This window comes from Crocodylus siamensis, unplaced genomic scaffold, assembly GCF_052110815.1.
Source record: "Crocodylus siamensis isolate JL-2025a unplaced genomic scaffold, ASM5211081v1 HiC_scaffold_217, whole genome shotgun sequence".
NCBI lineage: Eukaryota > Metazoa > Chordata > Crocodylia > Crocodylidae > Crocodylus > Crocodylus siamensis.
Window position 1 is genome coordinate 1 of NW_028324627.1, and position 22,504 is coordinate 22,504.

General features: G+C 45.0%; 1 long non-coding RNA gene across 1 annotated transcript; it reads left to right on the forward strand.

The window, feature by feature from the left end:
• The first annotated feature begins 2,266 nt into the window (after positions 1–2,266).
• Positions 2,267–10,732, forward strand: LOC149851778 (uncharacterized). The gene is made up of 3 exons (XR_016439544.1): positions 2,267–2,313; positions 3,541–3,630; positions 10,691–10,732. It is a non-coding gene; the product is annotated as an uncharacterized LOC149851778 (long non-coding RNA).
• Positions 10,733–22,504: the final 11,772 nt, after the last annotated feature.

Sequence of the window (22,504 nt, forward strand, 5' to 3'; positions counted from 1 at the left end):
TGTATAGTTGGCATGCTTTTATTCCTCCCATGACATCATCTGTAACATTGCTGCTCGTTAGTTAGCTGCTGAGTCTCAGGTTGCTTCTACAGAGCTTGGAGATCCTTCTTGGTGAAGATTTTATAGAAGGTTAGCTGCTGTTACTAATTAAATAGGTGGGATGACATGACAGGGCTTTGTGAGGTGTTATTCATAACTGTAGCATGCTTTAAACTTCCCCCAGGAAGATGCTCCAGGAGTGCAATTATGATGAATTAATTCACAACCATGTCAACAGCAAGGCAATGTCAATGAGCCTTATTGCTACTGATAAGCCTGCTAACTCTACAGATCTCTTTCTGTTCTCTGACTGCTGATTTCCAGGTGAAATCCCAATTGTTTCTTTGAACTTAAGGACCGTATCTGTGGAGAAATCAGTGAAATGGGAGATCATACAAGAATGCATGAAGGAGACCCTCCAATACATATCCCAACTGATCAGCCAGCAACGGCAAGTTAAATTCTCAATGAAAGGGATTGGAATTCTGTGCATCCAGAATGAGAAAGTGAATATGACCTTTTCCAAAGAGTTCCTGCTAACCATGGAAAGAAATTGGAACCCAGACAACACTTTTTTGAATGTAAGTTGATTATTCTGCCAGCAGAATAACTGTTACACTGTTTCAGTCTGTAATGCAAAATGATGCAAGCATGTCAGTCCTCTGCACCTAAGTATTCTGTGAGACAGCATCTCTTTGGGTGTTCTGACCATACGCTCTCCATCCTGATGCTGCTGCCTATAATGGGGTAATTACAGATCCTTCCCCTTCCTCCTCTAAGGTGCACTTCTCTTGGGAGGTTGAGTGCAATGCTGGTCAGTACTGGCACCAAGGCAGGTGGGGATCTGCCTGCAATGCACAACTAGTCTTCTGTTGCAGCCTGGTTGTTCTGTACTCTCATCATTGTTATTATGTGCATTGCATTAGATTCTAGATGCCTCTCCTCAATTCGGAGCCATATCAGGTGAGGTGCTGGAGATGAGTGTAGGTAGGGACAGCTCCTGAGGTGAAAGGCTTAGATGTCTGAATAGACAAGACTTAAGATAGGGATAAGTATTATCCCATTGCCTCCCTCCGAGCGTAGATGCCATTATTCTGGGGAAAAAAAGAAGTTGCTGCATTGAGTGCAGCATCTAAATGAAGCATTTTACCAGTGTTGCTTTGATAAAGTTGTGGTAGTTATGGTAGCTGTACCTCGGACAATCTTGCCTCAGTATGACACTACTAGGAACTTATGTTAACCACCATTAATATTCCCTTGGGTTCTAGAGCAGCTTTTTTCCCACTGGGCCTGCCTGTTCTGGCATTTGGTAGTTTGAGGCTATGTTATAAGCTGTTTGGCAGCTTGTAAATATGTTTGGTAGCCTGGAGCCACGTTACAGAAATACATCAGCCTGGAACCCAACAGGGTTGACTTGACATAGCTTTGTAGAGTACCCTGCCCTTAGGCTTAGATTCTCCTTGGCAGGGGTTCTCAATCCCCAGGCCATGGCCTGGTTCCAGGCCATGGCAGGTCGGCTGCTGGTCTGCAGCACAGTCAGCTGCCAGACTGGAAGTGGCCATGGACCGGCAAACCACGGTCCCCCCAGAGCCAGGCAGAGAGGCCATGGCTCCTTTCGCAGGGCCCACAGCAGTGCAGGGTTTGGCCCACTGCCCTGCCCAGAGAATTTCTCCTAGCCAGAAATTCTAGCCACGGTCAGCTGTGACTGCTGGGCCATGGTTTGCCGGGCCACGGCCACTTCTGGGCCATGGTTTGCTGGGCCATGGCATAAAAGCTTTGGAAACCCCTGCTCTAACGTATTTAGATCCCAAATTTGCACTGCAGTCCATCAGAATTGCATACATAGCTCTTTTGGAGGGTCTAGGCTTAAGGGACTTGCTCGAGGACACAAAAGAAGTCTGTGACATATTGTTTGGGAGCTGAGAAGATCCAGGTTCAGACTTTCTCTGAGTTCTGCTCTCTGGGCTGTGAAAAGACACCACAAACTGGGCCACACATTCACAAAACATGAATGTTAATGAAATAGGATTTTTTAGCAGGATTTTTGAACAGCACCAGCAGCAGATGGTTGGTGTAGAAGTAGAAGGGCTTGCTTTGTCTCTTGTCTGCTGGATAACTTCTGTGGAGTCATCTATATTGTCTGTAGCCATTTCAGGACTCTGAGACACGAGCCTCAGTCTTTTCACACGGATGCACATCAACAATTCCAAGAGGAACATTTTTTAGACAAACCACTGTTCCTGCCTCTGTGGGCAGGCCTCTGATGTTTCCAAGGTAGGTACACTGCTTCCTTTCCAGTTCACTGCCCCCCTTACTCTGCTCAGTTTCCACTTTTCTAAAGATGGTTGGCACTTAGCACCCAGGTCTAACCCAGGGGTGGGAAAAATGGCAGATCCAGCAGTGGCTCAACTCAATTTCCCAGCCACCCCTGCCTGTGTCACTGTGGCCAGTTTCCATGGAGATGCCAGGAGCAGCAGGGCCGTGACAGCTCATGGCCAGGCATTCCATGGAGACCGGACCAAACACCGCTGGCAGTGCGCACGGCTGGGGAGGAGCTGCTCCAGGGCCAGGGCTAAGGCTGGGATTTTGCAGCGGTGACAGTATGGTTGAGAGCCAGGGCAGAGCTGCGATCTGCTGCCTGCACACCTCTACCCAGCGTGGGCAGGCAGCAGATCTTAGCTGCACCTCAGCTGCAGCCCATGCTGTCACCACTGCAAGATCCTCGCCCTGGCCCCAGGTTCCGGGCCCTGCCTTGGGCCTGAAGCAGCTCCCTGTACAGCCATGCACCCTGCCAGTGCTGCTTGGGCCAGTCTCCATGAAAACCCTAGCCCTGTGCTGTCATGGCCCTGCCACTCCTGGGGTCTTCATGGAAACGAACCACAGCAACTTGGGTAGGGGCTGCCAGAAATGGCGTCTGGGATGGGCCTGATCGAGCCCACGGGCTGGACTTTGCCTGCGGCTGGTCTAACCCACTGCAGGCAGAGATGCTAAGAGAGCCCAGCTTCTAAAGAAAAAAGTGTTAAGCAGAGCACAAAGAGAAGGTGTTCAGTTTTCTGAAGTGGGTAGTGTGTGCAGAGTACATAGTGCCGGGGAACCAGAGAATGTAGTGGCATGGGCCTGGGATGACCCAAATTCTAAACTCATGCAGTTCAAACCTTCAGTATTGGCCCTTGGTATCTTTCACTATAAAGAGGCCTACAAAGAGATTAATGACTCACAGTTAGATAGATTAAAGCCTTTTTGCCTTATGCCACAGGGGAGAAGGTCCTATCCACACTGGTTTTGTTACTCTCCATTTTCAAATAAACCCCTTGACTTACATATTCCTGCAGGACATTTAGGGAGATGTGAGCTTTTGTGGGCAATAACCTATAGAAGTACATCTGATGAATTCAGTTGTGCCCATGAAAGCTTGTGTCTTTCTGAATCAGAAGGAATATGATTTTCTCTATTTAGATACTTTCTTTACAAAATCAACTCAGGTCTTTTGCTTGCTTCCAGAATTAAGCACAAGGAAACCACTAACAGCCATGGAAAATATCAAAGAAGAGACTGAAATAACCAATGATGAAAAACACCAAACTCAAACAGGTAAAGATTGTATTAATTATAAAGACAAAAATGGTAAGTAGGAGCGTATCATTTGTACTATTAAAGGTAAAAATAATAAGTTGCATATGGATACAGATTTTTTGCTAGAATTCAAAACAACCTGCAGTGTTGTTAAATAGGAGCTACATTACTAGAATCAGCTAACAGACAGCAGAATTCCTGAAGGAAACATAGCATGACTAGCTAGTAGAGTAAAAAAGAAAAGCGAAGGTGTTGCCCTGTAGGCAACTCATTACCTCAAGCGGCAGCAGTGTGTTTCAGGTAAAAGTGGTCTGCCTGTGTCAGAAGTCATGTTGCCAATCTGACAAATAATGCAGGTAGCACCATATTGGAATCCAAATATGTAAATTCATATTTTGGTGAATATTTCAGCACCCACTAGGGTTAGAAATTAAGTCCAATGACAAAACCAACATTGTATGAGTTAAAGAGATCAGTCATAACATTTCCCTTGTGGTATCCGTATTGGATTCCAAGATGGCTGCCACAACTTTACAGTTGTGTTCATTATTAGATACCCAAGGGGCACGGCTACACACTGCTCTATGTTTCCGTATGACACACTATTGTGATGTAGCGATCACGGGGGTCTACACACAATTACCACCTATGTCTCCATAGTGACACGCTCCCCAGTTTTAGCGCACTGCTATTGTGATGTAGCAAGAAAATCTAACCATGTGCTGCATGCATGGGGCAGTAACAGTCCATACTGTGTTGTGCTTTAGCACTTCCAAAAGGCAATGTTGCCATATGGCAATGTGTAGATGCACCCAAAAGGTTTGCAAATTACTATATCAAGTCTGTCCTGGTTCAGATTACCTCAACACAAAAGCCTCCAATGAAGATTCCTGACAAGACACTTACTCTAAATGCCTTTATTGCCCTTATACAAATGTTATAAGGGAGCTGATAGCATTACTGAGTTCAGCAAAGCACGGAGGTATGACTCAAAATCTACAAGATGCATCATATGTCTTGAAGTAGGTTCACAGTCAACAATTAGCCATTTATACCTGCTGGAATTGCATAAATAAACAAGGCACTCATCCAACATAGGGCAGCTGCTGAATTCAACATTTATTATGGCACTTGTGCTGGAACAGTCCAAACACCTCCATTAGCACCTCAGTTAGCTCTTGCTACATTTATTTTCCACACAAAGAACATTGAGAGAAAGTTGTGTAAGGAACAAGAAAGGGAAACCCGACCAACAACATAAAGTGAAGAACACACTGGGACATCAAGCAGAACATCTATTCCAACAGTTCACTGGAGGATGTGTATACTCTGCCAGAAGCATTCTAAGAAGAAGAAACTGAGTCATGTCATTGTTTAAATCAGCCAATGAAGTATATAAGCTGTCAGAGAAGAATAAAGTGTTGCATGGCTGATTGGTATAGAAGATCTAATAGCTGCTGCGGCATGTTATCACCCTGAATGCAGGTGGGAGGAACAATGGAAGCAACAAGTCTCTGATTCCCAGTCACATGTGGAGATTGCGAAGAAGATATTTTTTCTCCTGAATCAAGAGCGTGGCATCCTGAAGCAAAAGCATGGCATGTTGAATATATGTCAAGATTTGATTTACTTGCAATCAAGGGGAAAACAATTAATGCCAAAAGATGTTGGGTTAGGGTAGTTGATACATCACACAACTAGATCTAAGAAGCTGGTACAAAGTCTCCACGTTGCTGGATGCAGCATGCCATATGATATAGTTCACCACGTCGAGACCACCATTGCTGAGAAAAACTTGACTAGGAACAATTCCCAGTCATTTTGTTCGGTTTTCATTGGGCACCTTTGACATTTTCAAGGGGACGTTGGATGGAAAACAAGCAGTTCATAAAATGCAAACTGTAGCTTTTCAAAAACCATTGAAACCAGTTGAAATTGAATAAATCACCCATAAAATAGGAAGGAAGAAAACCCATAAAAGACATGCCACCTGAATTTAACAAAATCATTCTGATGATGATGACCTGTAACAAGTAATTGAAACTCCTGCTCATAGTAAGGGTAGTACCATGAATGAAAAGCTCAATAACACAGCTGTTCAACAGATGTAAGTAGCGCTAGCATGGATATTGGGTAGAATATCAGCTGAGAACCAAGAGAATGCTCCATATCAGGGTGGACCTTGTTTAACCAGTTTCTGATTATGATATTTCACCACCATCAATTGTTAGATTTTGTCCAATCCTGCCTGCACCAGTATCTGAATATGACACCTTTTGTACTGTCATCATGCAACGTAAAACAATTGCAGGATACCTGGGGCAACAGCACACAGTCATAACATTTGATCAGGCATGGTACTGCAAAGTGAATGAACATGTGTAGGCTCAGCCAAAAAAGACTGAAGGAGTAATCATTTGATGGGGAGGCATCTATATCATCAAGGTTCCCTTAACAGCAACTAGTCAGCATTTCGCCACTTCAGGGCTTGTTGTAAAGAAAGAGGATTATTTGCAGAAAACACCGCCACCAACATAATGAAAGGAAAATTGTGCAACCGTGCTATCAGAGCACACAAGATAACATTTGACATAATATGGCATATATTGATAAATGAATTCATTGTTTGGTTGTCCAGTTCAAGCAAAGGATTTGATAATGATGTCATTGACCAACTTTTCAGTATCTGTTGCATTCAGAAATTATGACTGTGAAATAGGAAGGAATGCAGTAAAAGAACTATTAGTGAATCTGCTAATGATTGTCAGTCAACTTAAAGGATTTTTGGAAGGTCACTCCCTTCAAACTATGTTCAAGTACAGGATGAACTATTTGGAAGTAGTCAATACTCTCTTGTGCTTCATCAGGGCTCAACTTGAAGGAAACTGGTTTTTGAAGAAATGCTTCCACTGGGCCTGATCATAGCTGGGTATAGCTGGGCATGATCATACCAGCTACACAAGATGGGTTCCAGTATATCTTGAATGCATGAAGGATATAGTGAATTTTGCTCCTACAGTATATGTTGAGATTGTGAAAAGAGGATTCAGGGTCAAGATAACTAATCTTCCATTTGTGACATTTCAACCAACCAGGCAATAGAGCACATTAAGAAGTTTTGCAAAATTGCTGGTGGTATAGTAAACAACACCACGAATCAGCTAGACAGCAATGGAAAGAGAACTACAATGAAAGAGGCCACCTAACTAAGATGGTAAATCAAATGTTTGGGATCAATGCAACAATCTCTTTCAGTCATAGCAAAAGATAAATTGCATGAGAAATGAGATTACAGCTTGTCACAGTGCACTCAGGTGCCCTGCACCTGAAAGCAGAGATGGCTCAGGAAAGACCCCTAGTGGCAGGAAAGGGGAGGTTCAGCTGCCAGTCACCAGGGCTGCGCAGGTGCTGGTTTGCTAGGGCAACCAGTAAAACCAGCTGACAGGAAGGGGCAGGGCTTAGCCTTTCTTAAGCCCAGGCAGGAGGCCAGGAGGGCAGTTCCTCTCTGGCAGCCGAGGGAGTAAGAACTCAGCTAGGACAGATGAAGGGGAGAACTCTGATGGTGGGAACAGCTCTGGTTGCTGCTGGGGTTGGGGAGCTCTCTCTCTCTAGTAGGGATTGAATCTTGTCTGTCCGGACAGTCTAGCTTTTATGTTGTAGCCCAGGGGCTTTGTGTTGTGTTTACTGTTTTGACCGGAGGACTGGGTGAGGCTATGAGGGGTTGGAGGAGGCCTCATAGGAGCTCCACGGTAGCGTGGGGACCCTGGCGCCAGAGAGGGTGCAGTGTTTAGGGGGTGCATTGGCCCCAGTCCCAGAGTGAGAGAGAGGGGGGCAGTGAGGAGCCCCGGAGCAGAGAGGGGGCAGTGAGGAGCCCCAGAAGTAAAGGGGCGGGCCAAGACATAACAGGGCCCAGGTCAAACCACGTCAGTACCATCTGCAGGGCTTGGGCTGCGGTGTAGGGGAGGAAAGGAGCCTCAGGTAGTGCCCCCTGGCACTGGGGCGCATAAAATGGGCAGCCTCCCACTGATTACACCAATCAATTAATCAATTAAGATCCAGGCATGGCAGGTGAGTAAGCAGGTGGTTGGCCCATTACAGGAGGGCGGAGTCACTCCCGGAAAGGCTCTGATAGCGATACTCCTGTCACACAGCTGTATCAAGTTGCTATAAGAGCAGTTGGAATGGTTCTACTGGCTTAAGGTTTCCAATGATGAGTTATGTATTTCTATGGGAGATGTACTGGAAATTATTGCATTAGACCTTCTGAATGCATGTGACAAAGGAAGAGAAATTGTGAACACCATTATCCAGAAATGTCTTGCTACAGATGCTACTGGAAGCATGTATGCAAACATACCCTAATCAAAATTCAAAACCTGTGAGGATGTAAAGTCAACCATAGGACAGCAAAGCAAAATGAAACAGTTGCAGAATGCAAATGAGATCTAGAAAAGTCTACTTAAAGGATTTGCAGAGGGTAAAAGGTTTGGTGAACTCTCTTAGACAGCACAAACTGTCTGGATACCCTCCATCACTTTTTAAATCCAACAAATCATTCAACATGGCCAGCAAAGCAGCCTTGTCGTGGATCTTGATGGGAGGAAAGGCAGTAACTGTCCTGCCAGATGCTACTTCTGAAAAATCTGGCTGTTATTATCAACAGCATGGCTTTCGTACAGAGAATAGGAATGCGAAAAACTTCATGAAAATTTGGAGATATGGCTGATTCCTTTGTGCAATAAGTGTTTGGCATCTCTTACAATGTGCGATCAAGTCAATATTGTCTTTGATTCATTCATATCCCCATCCATAAAGGCAGGCACAAGAATATTAAGTATTCAAACTACATACTACTTCGCAGAATCATTAGGAGCAGATCTCTTCCATTCCCAGCATCATGGAGTAGTTCCATACCCTTACCAGCAAACAAAGAAAACCTAGTTAATTTTCTAAGTGAGGAGCTTCTCTAGGATAGTTGTATAGAAAATTTTGTTGTATTGCTGTATAAGCTGTCAACATCTTTGATGACCCTTCTGTATGTTAGGATGAAATTATTCCATAAAGGAAAACCTCTGAACAAACTTCCACCTATATACGGCTCCCTTGTGCACCATTTATGTAGAGCCAGTTATCAAAGTCTCATTTGGCAAAGTGCTCTTGAACCTAATCCATCATTGCCATCACCTTACTGGTATGGTTGGCAAGCTGAAAATGATGCTTATGTAAATACACTTGACTCATTACCAGCAGAATACTTTCGGACAACAAGTTGCAAGTGCAAGACAGAATGCTGAGCAAAAGCATGCAAGCAGGTTATGGTGCCAGGTATTCATGGCTGCAGGTGCTATGCGACAGGATGTTGCTATCCATATAATAACCACAGGGATTCAGAACCAGATTAGAGTGATGAAGAGTTCTGAAAAACTGCTATTACCCATTGTATTAATTTATACTATATACACCATTGTATTACAGTAATATTACCATTGGTTTAGACTATTACATTTTCTTGCTGCTTTGAGCCAAACATATGCCTGTGTGTTTCATTTGCATTGAGTTATGTATTGTTAATATCTGACTTATCTGCATTCTGAGATAAAAAAATTGTCTCAATATAACTCAAACAAGTAGGGTAGCATTAAAATGTTTTCAGTACTGTAGGACTGCTATGACATTCATAGTGATACATTTTGTGAGGTTTTAGTGTAAGAGTATTGTTTACTAGGTTTTAAATTACACTGAGTGAATACATACATGCTAATGTGTCAGCTGTCTTGGAATCCAAGCCAACTGCCATGACGGAAATGTTACATTTGATATCCTTGATTCATACAATGTTGGTTTCATCACTGGAATTAATTTGCTAACTCTAGCAGGGGCTGAAATATTCACCAAAAAAATGCAGTTAGCTTTACTGATCACTTTGTTACATTGATGACTCATGTTCATCTTGGTGTCAACAATGATCCCTTTCTACTGCTGAGAATGTCATCCCCTAGCCTGTAAGCGTGCTGGTGTTTCCTTCTCCCTAGGTGCAGCACCTTGAACTTGTACTTGTTGAATTACTCCCCTTGTTTTATACTTACAGAGGCTCTTCCCAAGAATCACCTACTGTCCTGAAAGATCCCCTAGTTCTGCCACAGCAATAGGGAGTTATTTCCAGGAATTAACTAGAAAAGGCTACTGGAAGGTTAAATTCCTTTGGAGAAATGGAAAAGTTCGGCCATGATGTTTTCTATGTCACAATCTTGTATTTGTGTGGGGGAGGTTTTCCCTTGAGACACAATCTCAGTATTACCTGTGAAAGTGAAGAAAGAAAACCCAGTATGATCTTGGATGGACAACATTTCCCAAAGTATGTTGGCTGACATTTTCAAATGTGACTTTGGGTCAAATTTCCAAAGGTGCCCAAAAATTCAGAGAGGTGTGCAGGTGAGGCACCTACGTCCCACTGAGAGTTCCCTCTTCTTGCGCCTGAATCTCTTTCCTTCAGCCTTAGGCTTCTGAATCACATTTGCAATGTCAAGTGGGTTCCTAAATCAGATGCTTTGAAAACAGCTCCCCAAATCTGCTCCTTATAAATAAGAGTTTCAAGATCTGGGTTCTGAGTGAATTTCATGATATAAATCATCAATTGTGCTCACTGAGTGTATCCATTAACAATGGATAAGAAGACAAAAGGTGTGCATTAGAACTATGCAAGCTGCTAATCAAAGTTGATATTCTTGAAAGACAAGCCGTACAAATTGCCATTTTTCTCCCAAAAAGGAAGGCAGAAAGTAGAAAAAAAGATTTTTCCAGAGTCACGGCTGGCTGCAAGACATGCAGTAAGTCCCCTGGACACGCTTAGAGTGTCCAGGAAGAGCAGCATCTCAGGAGACAGCCTGGGTGAAGCAGCTGGAAGCAACAAGGCAAGGCCCCAGATCCATGCAAAGGCAGCAGCCAGACTGTTACTTTACTGCAAAAAGGTCTTTATATAAGCTTCTGTAAATAATAAAGTGTTGTTTCCACACCACAAGCCTCCCCAGACTGTACATAGCAGCTCACTTGCCCTGATCCAGCTCCTTTGCTATTTCAGACACAAGCTGTAACATCCTTCCGGACAAAGTGTGACTTCCGAGAAGGCAGTCCGGCAAGGCCAGCAGGCACTTCCGGGTGGCAAAACAGGAGCAGGCCAAACACTGTCATCTTTTTTCTGTAAATATTATAAATAGTTGTATACAAGTTTTGTAGGTAATAAATGTGGCGGAATGCCTGGGCTAGCAGTTCCGGCACCGCTTAGGGGAGCTGCGGGCTTTGCGAGGCTGTGAGCGTGCAGCTTGTGGGGCAGGATTTGAGGTAGCTTTATAGCCGCCCTTGAGGTTCGCCAAGTTGGCGTAAGTAGACGACTTAGAGTAAGTTGTTAGTTTTCTTATTCTATAGGGTGTCCGTTGGTTCACGAGGTTCCAGAGCCAGCCCTTGCTCTCCAACAGTGGAGCTAGTCCAAAGCTAGGTGTGGCTGTCGGCTCTTTAAGTCCCAGAACTGGTCAATGGTTCCTGGCTCATTGAGCAGGGTTGTTAGTAGTAGAAGTTATTACACAGTAGATATAGGGTAAAACAAAAAGATTTTATTCACTCACCTGGCCTCACCCTCTTACGAATAAGAGGGGAGGCCGGTTGGAACGAAGCTGCAGTAAATACAAGTATAGCGAGCGTAGATATGCCGTCTAAGCTACAATGAGAGGTAGTCGAGGAGTGGAGTCTCCGATGTTTCTTCAGTTACAGTATGCTGCATACAAAGGGGGTCTGTTGGTTCACGGGGTTCCAGAGCCAGCAGCTGCCGGCTCCGTAGTCCCAGAACTGGTCAACAGCTCATGAGTGGGATATACAGTACAAAACTGTAACACGGTGAATCGTTGTCAGTTGTCGGATTTTCGAGGCCTTTGTCTTTGCTGGGGTATGCCCAGACGGAGAGGCTGAGAACCGGTCTATAGGGTGATCGGGCCTATAGAGTTTTCCGGTCGTTGTCTCTGCTGTTTTCTGTTTCTTTGCCTCCTTATAGATGTTGGTTGGACTGCCTCTGTGACACTAACTATGATATAAGCTGAGCATACAGGGATAGGATAGTTTCTTTTACATAGTAATTGCTAGGCAGACTTTTTACATAAGTTTCATTTCTGCAAAAATAACACTTCTAGATAAGAAATAAAATCTATAAAATGCGCATGTGTAGCTTAATGCCAACAGAGAAAATACAAAGCGCTCATTTAGCTTACTAGTCAAGACTTCAAGGTTATATAAATGTGAGAGTGCCACGCAGCAGTTATACAGAAGAAAAAAAAATAAAACAGTTACAATAAAGAGTCATTCTGTGTTACAAGTTTCCAGATATTACATGAGATCCAGTGCTCAGCTCATAGCTCCTGATGGGCGAAGGTTACTACAGGACTCCACCCCTTCTCCTACAGGGAGCCAGAGAGGTGGCAGCTATGAGAAGCATGTAGGCACTGTGCTTCTATTTCTCCATGTGCCTATTCCGGGGAAAAAATGTCAGCCTCCCTGCTTAAGACACACACCCCAGTTTGGCAGAACTGAATTGAAGGGAAAGATGCATGTGGTATGCCATTAAATATTGTACTGTTTTCCATATTGTGCTTTTCTGCGACACTGAGTTCTACCTTGTCCCAGATCAGTAACCAATTCATTCTCTTGAGATTAAGATAATTTACCGGAGTAAATTAAAGGCTAAAAATTCCCATTGACTGTGTTGAAAGGGAATATGGGCCTTGATCATGCCATAAGTCTTGAGAAAAATCCCACATCTACTTTACATCTGTATTATTGACTCATCCGTCAACAAAAGACACTTCCTGGCTGGTTGCAAGGTAGATGGGCTTCAGGTTTTTGAGAGTCTGGTATCTGCTTCTTTTTCTCTTGACAGTCACCATGTTGTATCTAGTATGGGTTGGAGATGTAAAAACCTGCTCAAGAGTTTCAGGTCACTCTTACTCTTTGCTTTTGACTGAAGCGAACCCAATCCTTCTGCTGGACAGGAAGAATCTTAGACCTAATAAACATTTAATATGGTGGTGGGAGGGAGAGGGCTCAGAATGCTCTCCTAATGGCTTCTAGACATTGCCTGCATTTGTATGAGCTTTGTCCAATGGGATGAGCTTTCCTGAGGAGTCCCCAGGGAATGACCAGGGCAGGATTAATTGTGGCGGAGCTCCGTGGGCATTTTTACTTGTGTTTTGGGACACTGCGCTGGGTGCTTTAATTAGCAAGCTGTGCTAATTAAAAGCACCCGCACATCATGTATATCAGCATCCCGGCACTGAAGAATGGCGGTGGGGCCTTCTGAACTAGAGGTCATTGAACGTGTTTTAGTTCAAAGTGTCCCACTGCCCTCCACTTCCCCACCAGGCTTGTTAATCACAGCCCTGATCAAGCTTTCTGTACCTGGGCTAAGCAGCCATTTTTCTTAAAGGCCTCACCCCTTCTAACAGTTCCTCCAGGGCCCTGGAGCCAGCTGGCTGCTCCCCAGCTCTCTCCTCTTCAGTAATGGGGTAGGGGCTCCATTATACGAGGATTCAGCAAATATGTAGAAAGTTAGTTTCACACTTTATCTGTCAGGTTATGAACTTTTTCTGTCAGTCTATGATCTTTCTTATGTGTGTTCTTCAATGTGTGTTTTACTTCTCTGCAGTCAATGGAGATGCCAACTTATCAATCCCAAGCTCCTCATTTGTAATACAGTAATATTCCTGATCTATTGTGTATTCTTAAATCAAAGACATAAAGGCACACAGCTCCCTTTGAAAAATCCCACTTGGTGCCTATCTTCACCTTTAGTTGCCTTAATCCTTTCAAGCCCTTGGCCCTTAGTCCTGTAGCTTGGAGGCAATAGACTCATACCTCAAGGTCCAGAAGGCTAAGGTTACAACTGTCATGGATAACAGCAGCACTATTATAGAGGGATCCATCCTGGGCTGATTTGAGGGCAAATTGGGATTCATATGCAATCTTTGTAGCTTCTCGGTGCCAACCACAAGAGGAAGAAAGATGTATGAATGGGCCCAAGATACCAATTCTTTTTTCACTCCTCTTCCCTTTGCACTCTTCGCTGTTCTCCAGAGGCTCAGATCTGTGCTGCATAAATGCTAAATGGTACGTATTTAAAAAAATGTCTGAAAAAAGGAACAGTGTAAGGAGCCCAAGTAAAAGAACACCTGAAAATGCTGTGATTTAGGCTCCACTACCTCAAGCCTCATGTCTTTATTGTTGCATCTTAACTTTTGTTATGGCATTTGCTAGTGAGTTCTGGATCTAACTGTAGTTGTGCTGATAAACTGGCATTGATGCCTACAGCAGTCCTGTCTCCTATGAGTGCTTCTTTCAAAACTCCATAACTTCAGCAAGAGCAGGAACTTCAGTAATAGAAGATTCAGCTGTTTTCCCTGGTTCCTGGTATGTCGTGTTAAATTTGGCTCTTTCGTATATCACACTTCTTTTTCTGATGAAATGGTCCTCTTTCATGTCTTTCTTTTCCTCTTCAGTGATGAGGAGGGCATAGAGAACATCATCCGCAGCTTCTGCCACGGCCAGGATGAGGACATTTTCCTGGTATTCCTGGGTTCTTTCTGCTAAGCCAGAAACCATCTGGAACTGCTCAAACCTACTGATGCAGAAGGCCAGCTGCCTGCATGCCCTCCAGCAACCTTCTTTAGCACAGCCATTGTGTTTCGGCCTCTATAGCTGCACTGGTGTTTCAGCAGGTCTCCCTGCTGCAGTGCACACAGGCTCTCTGTGATTGCCTGCACTCTGGTAGTTTGGAGGGTCCTCTTTCTCTCTTTCTCTTTATTTTCCCTAAAGAGAGGGATCAGATCCACCTTTGCCACTATGTTGTCTAAGGGAGACAGAGACACAGGAAGTGTGGGTTATAATCTCCATCCACTGCCAGGGACTGTCTCTCCTTTATTACAGTCCCCCTAGTTCTTTTCCTCCTCAGTGATGAGGAGGGCATAGAGAACAGTATGCAACTATATATTAGGAATATGCAAAGTGGGCCCTGTTCGATTTGGATTCAGATTCAACCCAAATCAGGGACAGTGATTCAATTTGTTGATTCAGATCACTGTCCCTGATTTGATTTGGCCAAATTCAGATCTGAAGATTCGATGATGATTCAGAGAATCAGCAATTCGGACATATACAGCTTTAAAAGTACTTTCCTACATATCTCGAGGTACCAGCATGGCTTGTGAATGCTGTGATGATGGGGTGGATGGAGCGTCCCACAGAAGCATAGGGGGCCCTCCACATGCAAAGCAGGCAAACCCAGAAGTGGACTGGAAATACTTCTGGTCCACTTCCAGGTCTGCCGGAGAGCATGCAGGGGCACCCCCTCCTCCCCCGCACCCACCACAGCTTGGCAATCAACTGGAGGAGAACCCCGGGTGCTGCCCCATACTCAGGAGGCACCAGTTGCTGAGCCAGGGGGGCATGGAGTGCCCCCAGTGTGCTCCCTGGTGGACCCAGAAGTGGACCAGAAGTATTTCTGGTCCACTTCTGGGTTCGCCGCTGAACATGTGGAGCCCCCCCCCCCCCCATGCCGGGAGCAGCGAGGAGGGGGTTACTGGTAACAGCACCCAGTTGCCGGCCGCTGCATGCAAGCTCCCCTTCCCCTCTGGGTCCAGGGAGGGGGGGCGGGTATGCATGGCCCAAAGCAGCGGGGGGAACCAGACCCAAAACAATGTAGGGGAGAGGTGGGAACAAGCCTAGGCCCAAAGCGGCAGATGGGGAAGGGAGAGAGTGGACCCAGATCCAAGGCAGTGGGGTGGGAAAGGGGGGAAATCTGGACCCCAACCTGAGGTGGGGGAGAAGGGGGGGTGACACAGGCCTCTGTTCCCAGCCCTCCCCCTCCGCCCCCCATTATGCTTGATGGTTAATTTGCTAGTCTCATGATAAAAGGCAATCAGGCTGGTCAGGCATGACTTGACCTTGATGAATCCATGCTGACAGTTTGTAATCACCTTCCTCCCCTCCAAGTGCTTAGCAATGGATTCCTTGAGGATCTGCTCCATGATTTTTCCATGGACTGAGGTGAGGCTGACCAGTCTGTATTTCCCCAGATCCTCCTTCCCTTTCTTAAAGAAAAACACTATACTTGCCCTTTTCCAGTCATCCAGGACCTCTCGCAGTTACCATGTGTTTTCAAAGAAAGTGACTCTGCAATCACTTTAGCCAACTCCTCCGGCATCCTTGGGTGCGTTGCATCCAGCCCCATGGACTTATACATGTCCAGCTCTTCTAAATAGGCCCTAACCTGTTCTTTCATTACTCTAGGCTGCTCACTCCAGCTATCCAGTCCTGCTCTCACTCCTGCCCCTCACTCCAGCACTCCAGTGTACTCCCTTTTGCTGTTTTGTCTGCCCCACCTTGATGTCACTGTTAGAGCATATAGGGAGGCTGCATAATATGTTGGAAAAATAAAGTGTTTTTATGATGTAATTTTCTCTTTAAGGAAGCTCTTTTCAAATCAAACAAGGAATGAAGGTCACACAAGGTGTTGGGGAGGGCTTCTACTGGCTGGGGACCATTCTGCAAGGGGCATGGTTTATCCTCTGATGTGACACCTCATTTTGCAGCATCTGTGGATGGATTCTCTGATTCTTCTGAGACTGCAGTGGATTTATTGAACAGCCATTTTGGCACAAATAAAGTGATATGACTGTGTGCATGTATACAAGAAGTCATCTCCACTAATGAATAGAGGATCCTCCACCATAGGGTGGTATTCTCACTGGGAACCTGGGATGGAAAAAAACATTTTACCATCAGCCAAGCCAGACTTGACACAATGACACACAAAGCATCAAAAAACCCAGTATCCACAATCTCAAGGTTCATTTGCACATTGATTTCATTTCTCAGAAAATCATTCTGTACATAACTGAAGAGTGTTTGTAAAGGTGCACCAATATTTCAGTGGCATATCAGATTGGCAACGATAAAAGGAAAGTTGACATTATTGGCAATCAGGTTTTTTTGGCTGGTGTAGCCAGTAATATCACCAATTAATATTGCGTGCATCTGTGCAGTCGCAGAATGCATGCAGCCAGGAATGCAGTCCAGCAGTTTGAAGAGCAGCATCTGGCTGGTAAGTCTATAGAGGGGAAGGGGCATGGAGGAGAAAAGGGGCATGGGGGCCAGATTGAGGGCCCTACAGTGAGGGATGGAGTATAGTAGAGGCAGACACTGCCCCTGGAAGCAGGATGGACCTGAGCGTGGCTCATCTCGGGGCATGGGGGCTGGGGTGGGAGGGGGTGACTCTCTGCTGCTGCATGCACTCTGGGGGGAGGCATGGAAGGATATGCCCCTTGGATCTGTGCACAGGCCAAGGGTGGGCTGCCTACTAGGGGGTTGGGGCCAGGGTCTGTGCCGGCCTCTTTCCAGGGGAAGGCTTGGCCAGAGCTGCCTCAGTGTGGGTGGTGGTGGTGCTGGGAGGGGTGGCTATGGGATGAGCTACAACCACCCCAAAATTCACCATAACTGCCCCATAGCTCCCCATGCCAGCATCACCACTGCCTGCCCCACCCCACCCATCCCAAGCGCTGCCCCAGCCCCCCCACTGAGAAGAAGCTGGTACAGCCCCTGGCCCCGATCCTGCAGCTGGCAGCCTGCCCTTGCCCTGCACACAAATACAGGGGGCATATGCCCCCCATGGCTCCCCTGGGGGGCCATGCAGCAATGGGGAGCCAACCCCTCTCCCCCCTACCTGCGCCCCCCAGATGAGCCACTTGTGGCTCCATCCCATTCTCTGTCCCAGCTGGGCAGCACCTGCCCCTGCCCCATTCCATCCCTCACTGTGGGGACCTCCCCACAGTGTCCCCCCACATCCTTCTCTCCTTCACACTCCCTCCTCTCCACAGACTTACTAGCTGAACACTTCTCTCTAGGTTGCCAGGCTGCGTATCGTCTATCAGATCGGTATCAGCCAATATGGCTGGTTAATTATCAGCTATCTATATTGGCCAAAAAAATCTTTATCAGTGTACCCTTACTTGTTTGTCTTTTCAGTCATACCACAGCAAATAAGTAACTGTTCATCTCTTCTCTGTCAACAACACCAGTGCTATCTTTCATCAGTTTTAAACCTTTGAAGTATTCTGTGGTAGAAAGACCAGAACCGCCTATATTACTACACTTATTTCCTTGGATTTGAGTAGATGCTGCCTATTTGGGGCCAAGCCCTAGTTTATCGTTATGCTCCAGAGCACCTTCCCTTTGAATGCAACATCCATCTGGTTGTGTCAAAACATTTATATCATTTTAAGCTTTTCAGACCTTTCCATAGAAGAAAAATATACAGTCACTATAAGAGAGACAATTATAGTATGTGCCCCCCACACATTCCTAAAATAATTCTTCCAAAGCAGCTTTAATGTGAAATCTGACTCTGCATGTTCTCAGCCTACAGACTTCTATAAGGATTTCAGTATTTTCATGGTAGAAAATCCAGGTTCCATTAAAACTCTGGTAGAAACCTGCAGTCCAATTAATGGGAACTGTTTTCAGAAGAAAGTCTGAATGTATCCACTAATTATCAGAAGTACACCTGACAGAGCCTTTCCTTCTAATTGCACATCTGTTACCCCCATTAGGATCTTCTGAGTCAGCTGCATTTAATGTGAAGATGCTGGTAATATACAGAGCAGTGTTGGTTGGACTGTTCACAATGAATGGGTTAGTAATGTAACTGGTATCTTCACTCAAGATCCTTTACAGTGTTCCCATAATATACGTGAAATCCTGGACAACTAGGACTGGAAAGGCCCTCAGGAAATCATCTAATCCAATCCCTGCTCAAGGCAGAATCATCTAAAGAGTTTCATCCATGTGCTTGTGTAACATGGATAAGGATAAGAAGAAATCTGCAATTTCTGTTTTCCATTTATAAATTAAACAGAATGTATTTCTAAGCAAGGATAAAAGCTAAAAACCAAGGACAGACAAAAAAAACAAGCAAACAAAAGAAGTCAATCAACCCCTGCCCAACCAACCCCTCCCACCCCGAAAACCAACCATTTCACAGCCATACATATTTTTACATCACTTTCTTTTTTTTTCTTTTTTCTTTTTACAGAAAACTGATGCTTGGACCAGCTGTAATTAATGCATATAAATTATGGTGTATATTTTGATTTGGATAATTTGACATATAATTAACCCTTTATATGACTTTCAGCTCCAGGTGAAAACATGACCAACAAAGCAGCTACAATATATTTAAGTCTGCATCAGAAAAAGTTGAAGCATCATTCCCTTCCTTACAACATAGTGTCTGTCCTAAATATATATACAATAATTACATAAAACATAAAAGTGAAATGAACCAGGCACCTAGTGAGATCTCAAATGCCATGGTATAAATGTCTGAGAAACAGAAGAGTTTTGCAGCTTCCACCACCACACTGGGTGCTGTTTAATGGAAGATCTAACTGATTTTCATTGGACATTAAGTGGGAAACTGTCAATCAATAATAGGTGTCAATCAATAATAGGTGTATTTTTACAGAGTCAGTGAAAAACTGCTGCTGAGGTTTCTTCACCCAACCCATTCTGTTGTTCACAAGAGTTTACATTACACAAACAGTTAGCAAGTGGTTTTGATTCTAGATAGTTACACTGCAAAATGTAAGGTGAAGTGTTTCATCTTGCTGAAAGAAAAGTGCCTGCAGCCAAACAGCAGAAGGGAACGTTCCTTCAAAGTTTTCTGATGTAGCACTAAATCAGGCGTAGCTGCTGAACTTTTGGCCATGCTTTCACCTGGAGCTGAAAAACAAATAAAAAATTAACTGAGAGTTGCTGACTGTTGTTGACACCAGCACTGAGGTCTAAACTGTAGAGCTGAGCCAGAGATTCAGTGTTACAGGTACTGAGCAGTAGCAGCTGCATAACAAACCCAGACTATGGCCAGGCACTTCAGCTGAATACGTGCAATGGTTCAAGCTCATAAGTGAAACCACCGTCTTCTTCTATGCAGTGTGGGATCCCCTGTATTAAACTGGCATAACACACCCTGAACAGAGAAGTTAGGGTACTTGCCTTGGGCTACAAGAGATTCATTAGATTCTAACCCCTTGTTCTACTCTTTAAAAATGATCAGCTCCAGAGGAGTAAACTGTTTTTGCAGCTGTTTCGATTAGCACATTGTGAGTAGGGACCAAAGAACTGTCGGTGCACAGGAAGCAGAGATAAGGCAGCGAATATTGAGGAGGGAGTCAGGGTACATTTGGCTCCACAAAAGCTACTAGGAGCACAGCAATCCACTGTACGAGCACACATCCAAGTACACTTCATTGGTCCAAGCAGTACTCAGAATATATTTGACTGATCAAATCCGTGGTTAGCCCCTGCAGTAAGCATGCATTTCCTACCAGGCTACAAAGCTGCTTTACTTTGCTTGAAGCAGTTCTGGGCTACCTGCTGGGCTCATCTAAACTGAGGCCTGATTTTGCCCACAGTGCCACAATTCTGGTGACCAACACTTACTTTTCCTAATTTTAGTGCTGGAACTGGAGCACTCTCAATTTTCATTGTATGTAAATTAGATATGGGATCATGTGTTTAGTGTACCAGGATTCACTGTGCAACGCAATGCACAAATAAGGGACAAATTAATTCTTTGTTGTGTAGATCAGTGGTCTCCAAAGTGGGGTGCACGCACCCCAGGGGATGTGCAAGACAATCCACTGGGGTGTGGGAAGAAAATATTAGAACTTCTACTTATATTTATTTTTTATCTATATATATTGTACATAATATATTAGTACAGTAGTACATGTATATAATTTATAATTAAATAAATGTACATATATTGTGGGGTCCATGCTCAAAAATTTTTTACTGATAGGGGTGCGCAATAAAAAAAGTTTGGAGACCACTGGTGTAGAATATGAAACCATTTCTCCAGCAGCTTAATATCAGTGTGCCAGTTTCACATAATTATCAAAGAAGCCAGGGGTGTCCAACTCATTGGACATCTTGGGCTGGATCTGGCCAGCAGATACTGCCCGCACTAACACTGCAACTCTAGCAGCCGAGGCAATGGGGTTGAGCAGTGGCAGTATTTATTCCTTGGCTAGTGGCAGCTGTGGCAGATCTGGCCCATGGGCCATATGTTTAACATTTCTTGCTTAAGCAAATAACAACAGGGGAACTGAAAACAGTTGTGCCACTTCTAATAAGTTTATCAGGGGTGACCACCAGGATCTGGGGGAACGTTTGTTCACCAGAGCACCCCAGGGATAATGAGGTCGAACGGTCAGAAACTACTACAAGACCATTTCAGGCTGGACATAAGGAAGAATTTCTTTACTATCTGCCATCAGAGGTGGTTCAAGCACCTACATTGAACACCTTCAAAAGCAAATTGGATGCTTATCTTGCTGGGAACCTATAACCCCAGCTGACTTCCTGCCCTTTGGGCAGGGGGCTGGACTCGATGATCTCCCGAGGTCCCTTCCAGCCCTAACGTCTATGAAATCTATGAAATAATATGGCCAGGCAGTGACATGAGGAGTGGCTTGGAGCTTAAAATAGAAATTTGTCAATTGACATTAATACATATTGCTTCAGTTGTAATTAATATCAAATGGAGGTAATTATGCTGGATAATGGCCCATCTGTTACCGCACAAAATCCCTTGTTCCATTAGAGGGCGTTTTCCATTAAACACAAGGCCACTGAGAGGGCTTCCCAGTGACTAGTTCTGTCACATTGAGCTTTTACAACATAATACATGTGTTAGCTTGGTAAATCAGCTATGTCAAACCATAGCTGTATTAATCAGCAGATTCATTTTGGGGGGGAGTCTTGGTATGTTCCTGAGACCTGCTTTGGAAGGAGTTACAAGTCTTTGCACACAAGTCATGGGAGAGGGACCTAAGCCAGCATTGAGCATCAGGCCAAGAACTGGTCTTGGTTAAAGATTAAGTAACAGAAGACCAGTAGCATCGGGTGACAGCAGCTGCTCAGTTAGATGCAATGTGGGAGTACAGTTCAGTTTCTATCAGGTTTTCTCACCTACATCATGTCCAGCAGAGGTTGAGGCAGTGGCCACCCCCACCCTCAGGGAACTGTGGTTAACAACTGACAACCACATCCTCCCCTGAACTGAAAACATCTATCACAGGGTCAGAATGAGCTGACAGTCTCTGCACAGCAGTCTGCACTCAGGGGTGCTGAAGAGAAGCCACTTCCTGTAGTGCTGGACTAGCTGGAGACTGGCTCATGTCAGCCAGCGTGGCTGAGGGTGGCCCAGGGCTCTTCAGGGAGCCGATGGCCTCAGCCTGAGCCACAGCTGCTGGGTCCTGCTCTAGCACTTTCACCACCGCTTCTTCTCTGAGCCAGCGTCCAGAAGAACAGGGCGTCTCCCCCTGCTCTCAAGTGCTCCACAGAAGAGGACAGGTTGCAAACAGTCTCAAGCCACAGCTTCTCAGATCCACTATAATAGGACTTGCAGACTGCAGCTTTGGGGGCGAAGAGGCTGTATCACCTGTCTGGGCTGAGAGCAGCAGCAACAATGGATTTTTTTCTTTTTTTTTTTTTTTGTGACTGAGTTCAGGGTTGCTTCTCAGCCTGCTTTTCAGCTTGCAAAGCTGAAGGTTGAGGTTCCCAGTGTGGGGGAAGGGGATGTGAAAGTGGTGAATGACATTGCTGTCTACAACTGTACAGCACAGCCGGCCCTTGCTTGTATGATGATCAGAGGGCTGACTGCCCTGCTAAACTGCAGGACTCCTTTCCAAAATGTGCTGTCTCAAGCTGTAGCAGGGGAAACCTAGGCTGGAAATGAGGAGGAACTTTCTGACTATGAGGGGGTCAGGCATGGAAACATTTGACCTAAAGAAGT